The 14042-nt window shown below is 49.3% G+C and overlaps 1 pseudogene; it reads left to right on the top strand.

The window, feature by feature from the left end:
- Positions 1-6909: 6909 nt before the first annotated feature.
- On the top strand, positions 6910-8278 carry LOC124513095 (TAR DNA-binding protein 43-like; annotated as a pseudogene).
- The last annotated feature ends 5764 nt before the right edge of the window (positions 8279-14042 follow it).

Genomic DNA, 14042 nt, shown 5'->3' with positions numbered 1-14042 from the left:
ATGCTGCACCTAATGCCACTGAACTCTACGCTTATATATGGTGGAAAATCTCAATTGTAGGTGATGTCTACTTCTAACCACAACTGAAAGGAAAACGACAAAACACCGGTCCTTGGCTCACAGTAAGGGAGTTCCTGGATTTGGTCCGAGAGGGCCTTCTCATCCGCCGTGTGGAAAACTATGGAATGGTTTCTTCCTCTCCAGGCCGATGACCATTGCCAACGACAGTAGGTGTAGGTGCTGTCCTACCTGTGAAGGAAAGGCAGGAAGAAGTGTAGCATTTAAAAGCATCTTTTAAACGCTGTCCACCTTTCCCAGTTTGTCCCCTCACTATGTCTTGTTTACCTTTTATAGCATTTACCCTATGTCGATGCAAAATGAATGAGCCTTTTTAAAAACAATTTTAAAGAGGAAGGAAAAGAGTTTCATTGGAGCCCAAGTTAGGAGGGCTGACGGGGATATGCAATCTTCACAAAGAAGTCAGTCATCTGGGGAAGGCCTCACATTGGGCATACATACAGCTTACCAAAAAAAAAAAAAAAAAAAAAAAAAAAAAAGGATAAACAGGGCACGGGGCCGGGGGGGGCGCAGATGTTAGGAATCATCATGAGGAGAAAGAACACATTCCAGAAAGTTACAGACTTTATCTTCTGTTTTTAGTATGTGCAAGGCTGTATGACTTCAATCTTATGGCGACCAGGAAGGTTTTTGTATTGTTTTCTTTTGTTTCCCTCATCTTTATAAGCCCCCTTTGGAAGCCCCCTTTTTTAGTTAGTTATGTTTAAAAAAAAAAATAAAAAAAAAAAATTTTTTTTTTTTTTTTTAACAAACCAGACATACAATCTGTGCTCAGGACAGAAAAAGAGCTCATGCTTTGAGGTTTTCTGGAGTCCCTTTGACCTCGGTAAATATTACACGTATAGCTTCCCTGGGAGACCACCAACATAAAAAGTTTAGGATTTCCTTTATCATTTCCCCGTCTTGATCGATAATCTTTCCTCAGAAATCACGGATGATCAACTTGATGTTTTTATGTCCCTCAGTGCCAGGTGACTGTCTTGTCTGCCCTGGGTGTGTCCCTCCTTGCTGGGTATGAGAGTGAGTGTGTGTGTGTGTGTGTGTGTGTGTGTGTGTGTGTGTGTGTAAACACACATATGTGTCTTTGAACCACCTAGGGTTCCTCGTTGGGGTGAACTTATTGTAACATAAATGGTGGGAAACTCAAAAGTGACGTATGTTCTCTGTAAGTTCCATTGACCAGCAGACATAGTTCATGTGCTTGGCTCAGATGGTCTGCCTTTGTATTTGGCAAAGCATTTTTAACAGAGAGACAGGGACAGCAACACACTTTCAACAAGGACGATTTGAAGGAGCCAGTGCAACATTGGAATAGACTTGAATTGACAAAAGAACGACATCCCAAGACTCCTTTACATACCTGTTGATAAAAGGGAAGGCACCTCTGTGATTATTGATGAGGAAAGATGGAGCACCCACATTGAGGAAACATACCGGTCATGCATATCCCCAGGTTTGCTTAGGGGCAGAGACTTCACATGAGAACGAGGCAAAATTTAGTCCCTGATGTCAGGAGGTTACCTTAAGACACGGAGAAGGGGCTGTGGGTATGCCCCGAGAGCTGGTCTAACCTGGATGGGGACTCAGGCTCTTTCTCTCAGGGCTGTGCTGGCTTATAGGCTGCAAGCATATCGGTGGACCTTGAGTCCAGGCCTCTTCAGAGACAGCTAGAGTTTGTTTGTGGGACCTGAAAAGACACAATAGCTGATTAGGGGCAAATAGTTCTCTGAAGAACAAGATTTAGGTTGTCTGCGAGAGCGAGCGAGCGTCAGCCTCCTTAACCCTCCGTGGCACAGTTTCAATTGCCCACTCCCCACTCCCCGCCCCCCACACTCACCCCCAGCCTCTGGAGTTTGGATCATTTCCCAATGGTAAGGAGTGGGGACGATGATGGGTGATGGCTCGGGCTAGGGCTATCCGTTTATCTCCCCCGGTGAGAACAGTTTCTGTAAATCTCACCTGTCACAGGCCTAGGTGCAGGGCTACACAGAAGTTGTGAAGGGAATCGAAGCAACATGGAGTCAGAGGTGTAAAGTTTTCTTCCCCTTTATAAGTTTCCATTGTCAATCCCTCGTTCCACTTTTATGGAACAGGGGTGGAGGTCCACCTTCTGAAACTATTTCAAGCCGAATTAGGGTGTGGCAGGGGCTTTGGAAGGGAAGGATTTGACAGGGCGCAGGTCACAACTTTTGCTCCCTTGTGCTAATTGGGGGTGGGGGTGGGGGTGGGTATCAGAGATAGTTCCTATCTGAGATCTTGGATATTTTTCTGCATAGTTTGGTACTGCATCATATCCTGAGTTTTCTCCCCAAGTGTATTCTAAGAAATAGTAACAGTATAGTGAAACCCAATGTTATAACCACCTTGGGGGGGCGGGGGGCGCAGAGGGGAAGGTTGTGGTGGTCAAGGGCCTCTTACTGTACCCAAGTGAATTGCTGTCTGATTTTACTTTTATGTTTTTTTTTTAATCTTATTAAGTAACCTTTACACCCAACGTTGGGCTCGAACTTACAACCCCAAGATCGAGAGCTACGCGCTCTACCGACTGAGCCATCCAGGTGCCCCTGTTTATGTGGGCTTTTATTGCTGGGGCACCTGGGTGGCTCCGTGGGTTAAGCATTGGACTGTGGCTCCGGTCAGGATCTCGCCGTTCGTGATTTCGAGCCCCGCATCAGACTCTGTGCGGACAGCTCAGAGCCTGGAGCCAGCTACAGATTATGGGTCTCCCTCCCCCCACCCCCTCTCAAAAGTAAATATTAAGAAACTTATAAAAATACAAAGAAAATATGGGTTCTTTTTTCTAAAGAGGAGCTAATACAGGTGCAGCAAGTGTTCGTGAACTAGCTTTGACTCTGCCTCGTTCAGCAAGCAATCAGGTAACTAATAAGAGGTATTTCTACAGAAAGAAAAGAAAACCACGGGTTAAACAACTTATAAACCCAGTGTCTAAGTCCCAAGTGTGGTCAGTGAGAAGGTGTCTAGATGCCAGGCTCGAAGCATCCTCAGCTGGAGTGGGAGCAGGCAGGGGGCAATCTGACCGATTTTTCTGCCTTGTAGTTCAAATGTCTCATTTTGGGGGATCCTGAGTGGCTCAGTGGGTTCAGGTTCAGTATTCAAGTCTGGATCTCCACTCAGGTCTCAATCCCAGGGTCGTGAGCTCAAGGCCCCAGTTGGGCTCCACACTGGGCGTGGTGAAGCCTACTTTAAAAACAACAAGGGGCGCCTGGGTGGCGCAGTCGGTTAAGCGTCCGACTTCAGCCAGGTCACGATCTCGCGGTCCGTGAGTTCGAGCCCCGCGTCGGGCTCTGGGCTGATGGCTCAGAACCTGGAGCCTGTTTCCGATTCTGTGTCTCCCTCTCTCTCTGCCCCTCCCCCGTTCATGCTCTGTCTCTCTCTGTCCCAAAAAAAATAAATAAACATTGAAAAAAAAAAATTAAAAAAAAACAACAACAACAAAAACACAACAGCAGCAAATGTCTCGTTCTGAATGGCCCATAGAGCAACAGGCACACAGATTGTCTACAACTGTGGCAATTTCTCTGAAGTTTCTCTCCAGTTGTTCAGCTTTCCTTTGCAGGGCTTCAGGGAAAAGGGCCATTTAAGTTCTTCAGGATGCTAAGATAAGAGGATGGGAGAGGATTGGAAGCCTGAGTGTGAAGAGTCATAGTCAGATATTGGAGGAAACCAGGATTCAGGATCCAGCCCAGTTTTAAAGGCAAACAACAAACAGTCAAAGACAATTAATTAACCAGAACTAGAATTTAACATCCACAAAAGAGCTATTGAAATATAATCTTTTTCTATCCAGACCCCTCCATTCCTGTCAAAGATAGCCCAATGAAAACTAATTTGTTTGTAAAATAAGTCCAGTGTTAACAGACATGGCTTCAGTATTGACATAAGCACAGCAAGAATAGCGATTGACCATATAGTCTTTTGTGTTTTTTCTCTCTTCTTTTCCGCCTGCCTGCCTTCTTTTTAATTTTTTTTTACGGCGTTCTTTTTTTCCTCTTAAGTTAATTCCTTTATTTTGAGAGGTGGGGGGAAAGGGAGAGAGGGAGAGAGGGAGAGAGGGGGAAAGGGAAGAGGGGGAGAGGGGGAGAGGGGGAGAGGGGGAGAGGGGGAGAGGGGGAGAGGGGGAGAGGGGGAGAGGGGGAGAGGGGGAGAGGGGGAGAGGGGGAGAGGGGGAGGGAGGAGCTCTGCACTGTCAGTGCAGAACCCAGCTCAGGGCTCAAATCCATGAACCATGACCGTAGCTGAAATCAGACGCTTAACCGACTGAGCCACCCAGGCCCCCCCACACACCAGAATTCTTTACACTTTTAAATGTACGAATGTATCTCATCATTTTCAGAAATACGTTGTGGTGTTCGGTTTTGTTTCTTTTTTCTTTTTCTGTACAATTTTTAACAAGTCATGAAACGGGCGCCTGGGTGGCTTTGTCAGTTAAGCATCCAACTTCGGCTCAGGTCATGATCCCACGGTTCGGTTCGTGAGTTTGAGCCATGCCTTGGGCTGTCTGTGCTGTCAGCACAGAGCCCGCTTCGGATCCTCTGCCCCTCCCACTGACTCATTCTGAGAGAGAGAGAGAGAGAGAGAGAGAGAGAGAGAGAGAGAGAGAGTCTCTCCCTCTCTCTCTCTCTCCCTCTCTCCCTCTCCTAAAAATAAAGAAATAGGCTGGAAAACAAATCTTCAAGGAAGAAAAAAAAAAAAACAACAAACGATGAAACATGTTTACTAACAGACCCAAGTATCTTTACTGTTAAGTTTTTCTGAATAAAGCCAAAGACCACACACACACACACACACACACACACACACACACACAGCAAAACAAAACAAAAAACAAACAAACAAAAAAAAAAAGAAAACGCCGTAGGTTTAGTAATTCACAATTTAGTATTTTATCGTCTGTGGAAAAGACTCAGATGTCCGAAGAATTGAACCTAATTTACCACTTAACTTAGCAAAGCTTTGAAGTTCCAGGTCACGAAAGATTTGGGAAGCCATTTTAAAAGTTTACAAATAGGGACTCCTGGGCGGCTCAGTCGGTTAAGCGTCCGACTTCGGCTCAGGTCACAATCTCACAGCTCGTGAGTTCGAGCTCCGCGTGGGGCTCTGTGCTGACCTCTCAGAGCCTGGAGCCTGCTTCGGACTCTGTGTCTCCCTCTGTCTCTGCCCCTCCCTCGCTGACATTCATTCTCATTCTCATTCTCATTCTCATTTCTCTCTCTCTCTCTCTCTCTCTCTCTCTCTCTCTCTCAAAAATAAATGGTACAAGGAAAAAAATTTAAAGGTTTACGAGTAAACCTTTTTGTGTATTTAACCTATCTCCTGTCAACATTCACCCACGAACACTGTATGCGAGAAACAAAATCGACCATCGTTTGAAGTACTTTTTGCTGACAAACTGCAACGGGTACCCGTGAAGTCATAAATTGAAGTCACATGAAAGCTGATTAGGCCCCTGCCTCGGGCCTGAACCCTAGAGTGCGTGTCTGAGTGGAACAAGGAAGGGCGTAAGTGTTTGTAAAGTTTTTTTGATTTTGTTTTTGATACCTGTTGTAAAACGAGGGAGAAAACGGGTTATGTTGTTTGTAAAGGTCACAGAGATGTATATTTTGAGGACCACAGTTACAGGGTCAGTATTGGGACGGAAGCAAGGCCATGACCGGAGCTGCCCACCCCAAAGCCTTGTCATGCAGAGAGCACCAAATTCAGGCCATTTTACGACCACCACCACCAAGAATAAAACCTAACTATCGGCATTGTATTTGATATCGACGGCTCCGAAAATATGTCCATTTTAAGTAAGCAATCAACCTTCCGTGGCCTTTAGTACCCAAGACGTCACGCCCGTGTCCGCTAAAAAGTCAAACGATCTGTTTCCCCACCATCAGGCTCACACGGGAGGCCCCACCACCGGGGATGGCCTAGGAGATCACTGGAGCCACACCAACTGATGCAGAAAACAGGGGGAGGGGGAGGCGGCCAGGGAGCCGCCGGCCAGGCCCCAGGCAGATTTAAAGTTTTGGACTCACCTTTTTGTGTGTCTTTCATCTTTTTCTTTTGCGCCTCCAACTCCGCGTCCGCGTCCGCGTCCACCTCCTACTTCTTCTTCCATCTCTGTCTCCTGTCTTTCCCTCCTGCAAAAGTGGCTTTGTCTCTGGTTGCTTTTCAGCCCCCTGTGGAAGAGGTGAAGGAGGAGCGGGCCGTGGGGTGGGCACCCATCTTGGCGCTTGTGCTCGGGGAGGAGCAGGGGTGGGTTTAGGATCACTGGCATCTGTCTGCCTTCCTCCTCTTCCTCATTCTTCTGACTATTGGGAAAGGGTGTGTGGGTGTGGGTGTGGGTGTGGGCGTAGCGGGGAGGGCAGGTGTGTTCAATTTTTATCTCTCCTCTCTCTGGGCCATCAATTGTGTCCCTTCCCGTGAGGCAACTTTCTTATGGAGTAACATAAAACTCTGAATGTAGAGAATGTCACACACACACACACACACACACACACACACACACACACACTGTTCATGTGAATGTGACACACATTTGGGTTTGTTCTGATCCTCCCGAGTGTTAGAAGGCCCAATGTTTACAAGAGCTTGCCTTGAAACACATTAACGGAGCTCGTTTACAAATTGGTGTTAGCAATAGCATCCAGAGGTAGAGAAAACATCTCACATGGATAACACCTGTGGCCATAGATCCACAAACAAGATGCAAACCAACATCAGCCTTTGTTTCACTCCTATTTGTGGAGAGGACACGAAAGACCCAATGGTCAAATCTCCCCCTTTTGTAAAAACAAATCCAATCGCACGAGAGCATTACCGCGGATGGATCCCATCGCGCAGGTGTTTTCCATTTCCAATGAGAACACAGCCAATTTGGCGCAAAGAAGCCAAAAAAAAAAAAAAAAAAGCTGCAGCAACCCACAAACCAAATGTGGCCCGGGATATCTCCGTGAGCGTCCGTTCCTCCCCAAAAGTCAGGGCTTCGCTGATGGAACCAAAGGGCTTCCTAGTTTCTGGCCGCGTCGTCTCACGGCCAGCTTTCTCTAAGGGAGCACACAAGAAAACTCATTCAGACACCTCCAAAGAACCCCATCTGGGCCATCAGGGACTCAGGTGACCCTTCCATGTTCCCACATAAGTAAGCACTTGCAAGTATAGGCTCCATATGTCCTATACGTGTAGCCTGCCGATGTTTCCTTTTGGGGATGGGTGGTTGCTTTCTCCACACTTAGAGCAAGGTTATTAAATGGTGGCGGTCACGGTGGTGTTTTTTCTTCTTCCGTAAAGAGTTACAAGGCGGCCATTTCGCGGGAGCGGAGCAGTAGCTGGGCTGCTCCTGGATCCCTCGCTGCTTCGGGTTCCCTGTCAGGCTTCCTAGCAGCGGCCTAGCGGAGAAATAAGAGCAGGTGTCTGAACGTACTCGGGTGACCAAAGATGAGAATGACGAGCCCATTGAAATGCCATCGGAAGACGACGGGACAGTGCTGCTGTCCACAGTGACAGCCCAGTTTGTCGGCAGCACGTGGACTGCACTACCGGAATCCAGCGTCTCAGTGTATGAGAGGTGTCCGGCTGGTCAAAGACATTCTGCACATCCCTGATGCTGGCTGGGGAAATCCGGTAGTGGATAGACGTCAACTTATCCCAAAGATAGCCACAGGAAAAGGGACGAGACAGATGCCTGCTTCTTCAGCAGTGAAAGTGAAGAGAGCCATCCAGAAAACGTCCGATTTAAGAGTGTTGGGTCTCCCGTGGAAAAACAACCGAACAGGATCTGAAAGAATAGTTTGGTAGCTTTGGAGAGGTTCTTCTGGTTCAGGACAGGAAAGATATTCACACTAGTCCTTCAAAGGGCTTTGGCTGTGTTCGTTTTACGTAATAGGAAACCGAGGTGAAAGTCATGCGATCGAGGAACGATGGTGTGACTGCAAACTTCCTGAATCTCATCGAAGCCCAGATGAGCTTTAGAGAAGCAGGAAGGCGTTTGTCGGGTGCCTTACAGAGGGACGTGACTGCCTATAAGCTGCAGCAGTTCTTTTGCCAGGACTGAGAAGCGGTAGACAGCTTCATTCCCAAACGGTTCCCGGACTTTCCCTTTGTTACGTTTGCAGATGATCAGGTAGCCCTCGCCCTCGCCCTCTCTGATATTATTATTGAATTTATTTTTTCAATGTACCCCCAAGGTAGTTAGCCTATAGGGCAACAGTGGTTTGAGGAGGAGAGTCCTTCATACCCCTCACCCTTTCAGCCCCCGCCCCGGCACAACCCCCTCCAGGAACCCTCTGTTTGTTCCCCTTAGGGAAGAGCCTCTTACGTTTTTGTCCCCCTTCCTGTTTGTATGTTATTTTTCCTTCCCTTCTTCCCTTCTTCCCTTCTTCCCTTCTTCCCTTCCCTTCTTCCCTTCCCTTCTTCCCTTCCCTTCTTCCCTTCCCTTCCCTTCCCTTCCCTTCCCTTCCCTTCCCTTCCCTTCCCTTCCCTTCCCTTCCCTTCCCGAGTTCCTCTGTTTGGGAAGTGAAGGTCCTCACACGGGTGAGGTCCTGTGATACATGTGTTTCTCTGAGGGACAAATGTCACTTTGCATGACACCCTCCAGTTCCATCCAGGTACTTGCAAATGGCAAGACTTCATTCCCTCTGGTGGCCGCGCACTGCTCTGTTGTTAGATGGATACCGCCTCTTCTGTATCCATTCATCCGTCGATGGACATTTGGCCCCTTTCCATACTTTGCCTACCGTTGACAGTGCTGCTATGCACACTGAGGTGCGTGTGCCCCTTGGAAACAGCAGACCTGTATCCTTTGGCTAAGTACTTAGTCGTGAAAGTGCTGGGTCGTAGGGTACTTCTATGTGTCATGTGTTGAGGAACCTCCTCGGGTCCCTGGTTCTGGAAAGAACTCCGATAGTGGTTCTAAATCAGGTGCGGCCATCGCTTGGGGACCCGCATCAAATGCAGAGTCAGGCAGCGGTTTTCCTGGAGGCTTTGGCTCAAGCACGGATTCTAAATCTTCCAGCTGGGGAATTTAAACAGTGGGGTAGGTATAGACTGGTAGGAATTCAAATTTTTCTAAACACATGGTAAGTGTCTTTCTTTTTTTCTTCTCTCTCTCTCTCTCTCTCTCTCTCTCTCTCTCTCACACACACACACACACACACACACACACACACACACAGGCTACGATGGACATCAAAGGATTTCTCCTGTAATATTGTATCCCTGGACTCGTCAGGTGAATTCTTTGTGCGTGTTCACTATGGAAACCATTCATTATAAGTACATTCTTTTTTCCTTGTTTTAATTGGAACCCCACCACATTCATTCCCCACCCCCAGGAAAACCTCCTTTTTGGAGATCACGGTGTCACAGTGTTTGGTCTTTTTGCTTTCGTTTGTAGTTTGTGACACTTGTCTCCCTTCCTATGCAGAAGTACAGTATGAAGCCTTCATTGAATCTGTGCCGTTCATCTCATTTCAAATGTTTACGGGAGAAGCACTTGATTGAAAGCAGTGCTGTAAATATTCTGCCATAGGAAGGAATATTTCCGTCTACGTGCTTTCTCACTCTTGAATTCGTCTTCACACCATACAGGCTGTGACTTTGACCTTGGGTGTCCCATTTATATCCACTACTCTTTATTTCGCGGAGTCGTATCCATGCTATGAATGCAAGGGTGTGCTACGGAACCAGAAGGCTGTTTGAACTTCTGAAACCTTGTGTTTTCTGATCCTCGTGTGCGACCGACAGTGGTGCCAAAGTACGAAAGGCTAGTGTGAGTGAGAAAAGGAGAGAGTGTGTGCAGAGACTCAGTGGCGGTGGCACACGATGGATAGATTTTTTTTTAACCTGGCGAGATGCATCTCTCAGTCCCTTGGCCTCGGTGCAAGAGCGTGCCGAGAGCAACGATAGCAAATGACGTGCGAATGTTTTCTGCATCCAAAGGACATCCACACCCGTTGGAAGACGTTGGAAGACGTAAAGAGAGTTTTGTTCTCAGAGAACCCCATTAGTTGGATGTGTGAGTTACTTGTATTTCCCCTGCCCTTCCGTCAGCTGCTGTGAACGCCGTACGGTGTGTGTTCTGTTCTGTTCCCGATCTGTTAAGTGTGGTCCCGTGAACACGGACTGAGCTCGTGGTGTGCTTCACGGGAGTACTCGGAAGCAGAGCTCATCAGTGAGCTCGGGGTGTCACCACGAAGGGTGGAAGTTCTAATGTCTGTCAGGTAGCCATAAGAATGTGGTCTAATGCAGTTCTGTGTCCCGTGCTTGGATGGTCTTTATAAGAGTTGTCAGTGTTGGGAATTCTTAAATAGAACGGATGAAGGAGGAAGAGGAGGAGGAGGAGGAGGAGGAGGAGGAGGAGGAGGAGGAGGAGTTGTTGTTGTTGTTGTTGTTGTTGTTGTTACGAGGTATAATGACGAAAGACACGGCAGAAAATTTTTACAGGGTTTATTTTCTGTTTTCAGTATGTGCAAAGCTGTATGACTTTAATCTTTGGGGATCCAGGGAGGTTTTCTTCCATTTTCTCATCTGTATGTTTGGAAGGCTCCTTTTTAATTCTCAGCTGACTGACTGACTGACTGATCGATTGGTTTTGTTTTCATGTCCTCTTCACACCCAACATAAGGCCCGAACTCACAGCCCGGCAATGAAGAGTCACCCGCTCCCCTGACCTAGCTGAGGGAGGCAGCCAGCCAAGTCACCCCTTTGATCCATTTTTGTTGTTGTTTATTTAAATGAAGCGGACATGCAACGTGTGCTCGGGGCAGAAACAGAGCACACGCTTTGGGGTTTGACAGGGTCATTTGGAGCTTGGTAAATGTTAAAGCCTAGCTTCCCTGGGTGCCCAGGAACAGGGTCCACAGCCGTTAAAAGTTGACAATTTCCTTTATCGATAGCCATCGAACAGATGACTTATTGAAAACACTAATCTATGGCAAAGACCGTTCTTTGGTCTGTGATCGGGATATAGGAAGAACCAGATGGCTACAGCTCCCACATCACAGACTTCATGTTTTAGTTGGACGTAGAGGCAGGGAGGGAGGCAGGCAGGCAGGCCGGCCGGCCGGGAGAGAGGTAGGCAGGCCGGCAGGGAGGGAGGCAGGCAGGCCGGCAGGCAGGCCGGGAGGGAGGCAGGCAGGCCGGCAGGGAGGGAGGGAGGGAGGGAGGGAGGGAGGGAGGGAGGGAGGCAGGCAGGCAGGCCGGCCGGCCGGCCGGCCGGCCGGTAGGGAGGCAAAGAAAGAAAACGTGGCATCAGGGTACCTGGTGGGCACAGGTGGTGGATCGTGCAACTGTATCTCGTGGGTTGCGATTTCGAGTTCTACGCTGGACGTAGCACTTACTTACAATAAAATCTTTGAAAACCCATCCACAAATACAGGAATAAGCAAAACATGGCATCAAAGGGGAGTAAGTGATTGATCGATGGGGGGTGGGGATGAAACGGGAATATGTGTCTAACCCGCAACATATTCTTTATCGACGCTGCTTTCACTATTTTGCCCCGATGACTTTTTCCACAAGCGGCGGTCCCACCTGAGAGGGCTCCCTTCATCTTAAGATGTTATGCAGCGAGAGGAAAGGCGTGAGAGGCAAAAGTTAGGCGGATCCATACAAATACAGAGACAATCATCGTTTCTGAGACCAGTAGCCAAAGCTCTGCCTCCGTTTAGGACCCAATGTCGTACTTCATCTCTTTAAAAACAAATAAATACATAAAAACCAGGTAGGGTCGTTGGCTCGGATAAGGGAGGAAGCTGAAATGCAATCATGGAGAACAACATAGGGGGTAAGAAGTTGCAAGGCAGAGCGATTTCACCACCCGTAGCCTTTGAAATGATGATTTGGTGTCTTCGGATGTAAGAGAGCTCACCCTACGTAGAAGGTTTCCCACCGCTCGTCATGTCATGAAGCATCGGAACACCACAAGAGGATTCCCGTGCTACGAAAACCTCTCTGCCAACATAATCTGTAACAGCCGCATCCTCTCGTATCGTGTGAGTGTAGCGTCATTAATTGCACCACTCTGCCATCGTTTGACCTTCCAGCGGATCGCAATTTTCGTTTCTTTTGGCGTGCGTGTGGGTATGCGTATCAGGCTATCGAAAACGATCTAGCCACGTTCGGTCCTCTTTTTCTCATTTCTCATAGATGAATGATGGCGTCAAAGGATACACCTCAGGAAACCCCAGATGGAAGAGAGGCAAAGGGAAGGGGATTCAGAGTGCTTCTGTGTCCCGTGCCGCCCCCCCCCACTCTCCCAACACAGCAGTCTCCCCTCCCCCCCCCCCGCCGTTCCAGGTGTTGGAACAACCCGGAAGTGCCTGAATTAGGGGAGTTCTTTGACGGGGGGGGGGGGTTTGGGGAGCACCAGTGTTTGGAAACATTGCAGGGCTAGCAAGGCTGTTGAGAAACCTCGAGTCAGTGTCGAAGGTACTGGGGGAGGGGGGGGAGGAAGAGGGGGGCGTGGGGTTTCTTTCTCCTTGAGGTGATGGAAACAGTTTGGAATGAACAGTGATGGTCCCATAGCTTTGTGAGTAGTAGACTAAGAGAGCCCGCTGAAGTGTACACACACATATACATTTATTTACTTATTACGTATGCATTCATTCCAGTTGAGTGAGTGAGTGGGAGAGAGGGGGTAGGGAGGGAGAGAATGGATCACGAAGCAGGCTCCAAGGTGTCAGCACAGAGCCAGATGTGGGGGCTGAAATTCAAGAACCCCGAGATCATGACCTGAGGCAAGACTCGGACACCTTACCGAGTGAGGCACCCGGGCGCCCTGAACTGTTCGCTTTTACAAGGATGGGAATTTGGGCATGCGAGTTGTGTTTCCAGTGTTCATAGGTGAGGCAACACACAGAATAGTAAAGGCAGGCAGGCAGGCAGGCAGGCAGGCAGGCAGGCAGGCAGGCAGTCGATGTTTTCTTTTTCTTTCCCTTCTGGGCTTCAGAGGGGGATGGCGAGAGTGAGGGAGGGAGTTCATGACACTGGGCGTAGGTGTTCTTGTGAGCTGAGCGGCTTGGGAAGTTCCCCGAACTACATGACCCCACAGGAGAACAGGAATTCCTTCTCGACAGCAAGAGCGTGGGCGACTAGCACCGCCTGAGTGTGGCAGAGCCTCAACTCTAAGTCGGGGTGGGGGAGCACTTCTGCCTTCCCATCTGGGTTCCAGGAAGGAGGGAAGCTGTCCTTCCGGTCCTGACCCTCCCTGTCTGTCCGGGGGCCCCTCAGCCGCAGAGGTGGTGTTTTGAGTTGTCCCTCTGTGGTCGTCTTTTACACCAAATACTTCTGTTGAAGGTGCTTGGAGAATAACACAGGTTGATATTTCCAAAATGATCTTGAGATCCTATTCTCTGCCCCTCCGCCCCTCCCGTGCGCGTGTGAAAACACCCCCCCACCGCCCCCCCCGGCCCCCGCACACCCCCCCACCACCCCCCCCCGCCCCCGCACACCCCCCCCTTCCCATTCCTTGTAACTACAACTGTTCCTATTTCCAACCATGTACTCCCAGACAGCTTCCTCAAGCCCCACCGCCCACCCCGTCGACCTCTTTGGGTAGTATAAAAGCGACCAACAGGCAGGGGGCGTCCGGGCACCACGGTGGTGGAGTGAGGGAGTCCGTGTGTGACGACGACTACGGGCCGATCGCAGCAGAGCGGCGGGGACGCAGCACCTGCCTCGCCGGCGCACGGCCTCGTCCCCAGCCACCTGGGTCAGTAGCGTTTCCCGGCTGGGGTGGGGGGAGGGGGACACGGAACGGAGGGCGCACCAAGAGGGCTTTGTGGATCGAATGGTCGCCTAACCGAGACCCTCCTTCCTGCCACCAGATACCGTCTGTGGATGGTCGTCTCGCCGTCACGCAGCCCCCACCAGTGCTACAACGAAAGAAACGGGTGTCCAGGGTAGTAATGCAAACGAAGGCGGGGCCGATCCGATCGGGGGAAGCGGCGACAGGAGTG

This window comes from Lynx rufus, unplaced genomic scaffold, assembly GCF_022079265.1.
Source record: "Lynx rufus isolate CCGP_SWC_20201006 ecotype Redwood Valley unplaced genomic scaffold, mLynRuf1.p SCAF_18, whole genome shotgun sequence".
Taxonomy (NCBI): Eukaryota; Metazoa; Chordata; class Mammalia; order Carnivora; family Felidae; genus Lynx; species Lynx rufus.
The sequence above is the reverse complement of the archived record's forward strand: the minus strand, read 5'-3'. Positions and strand labels throughout refer to the sequence as shown.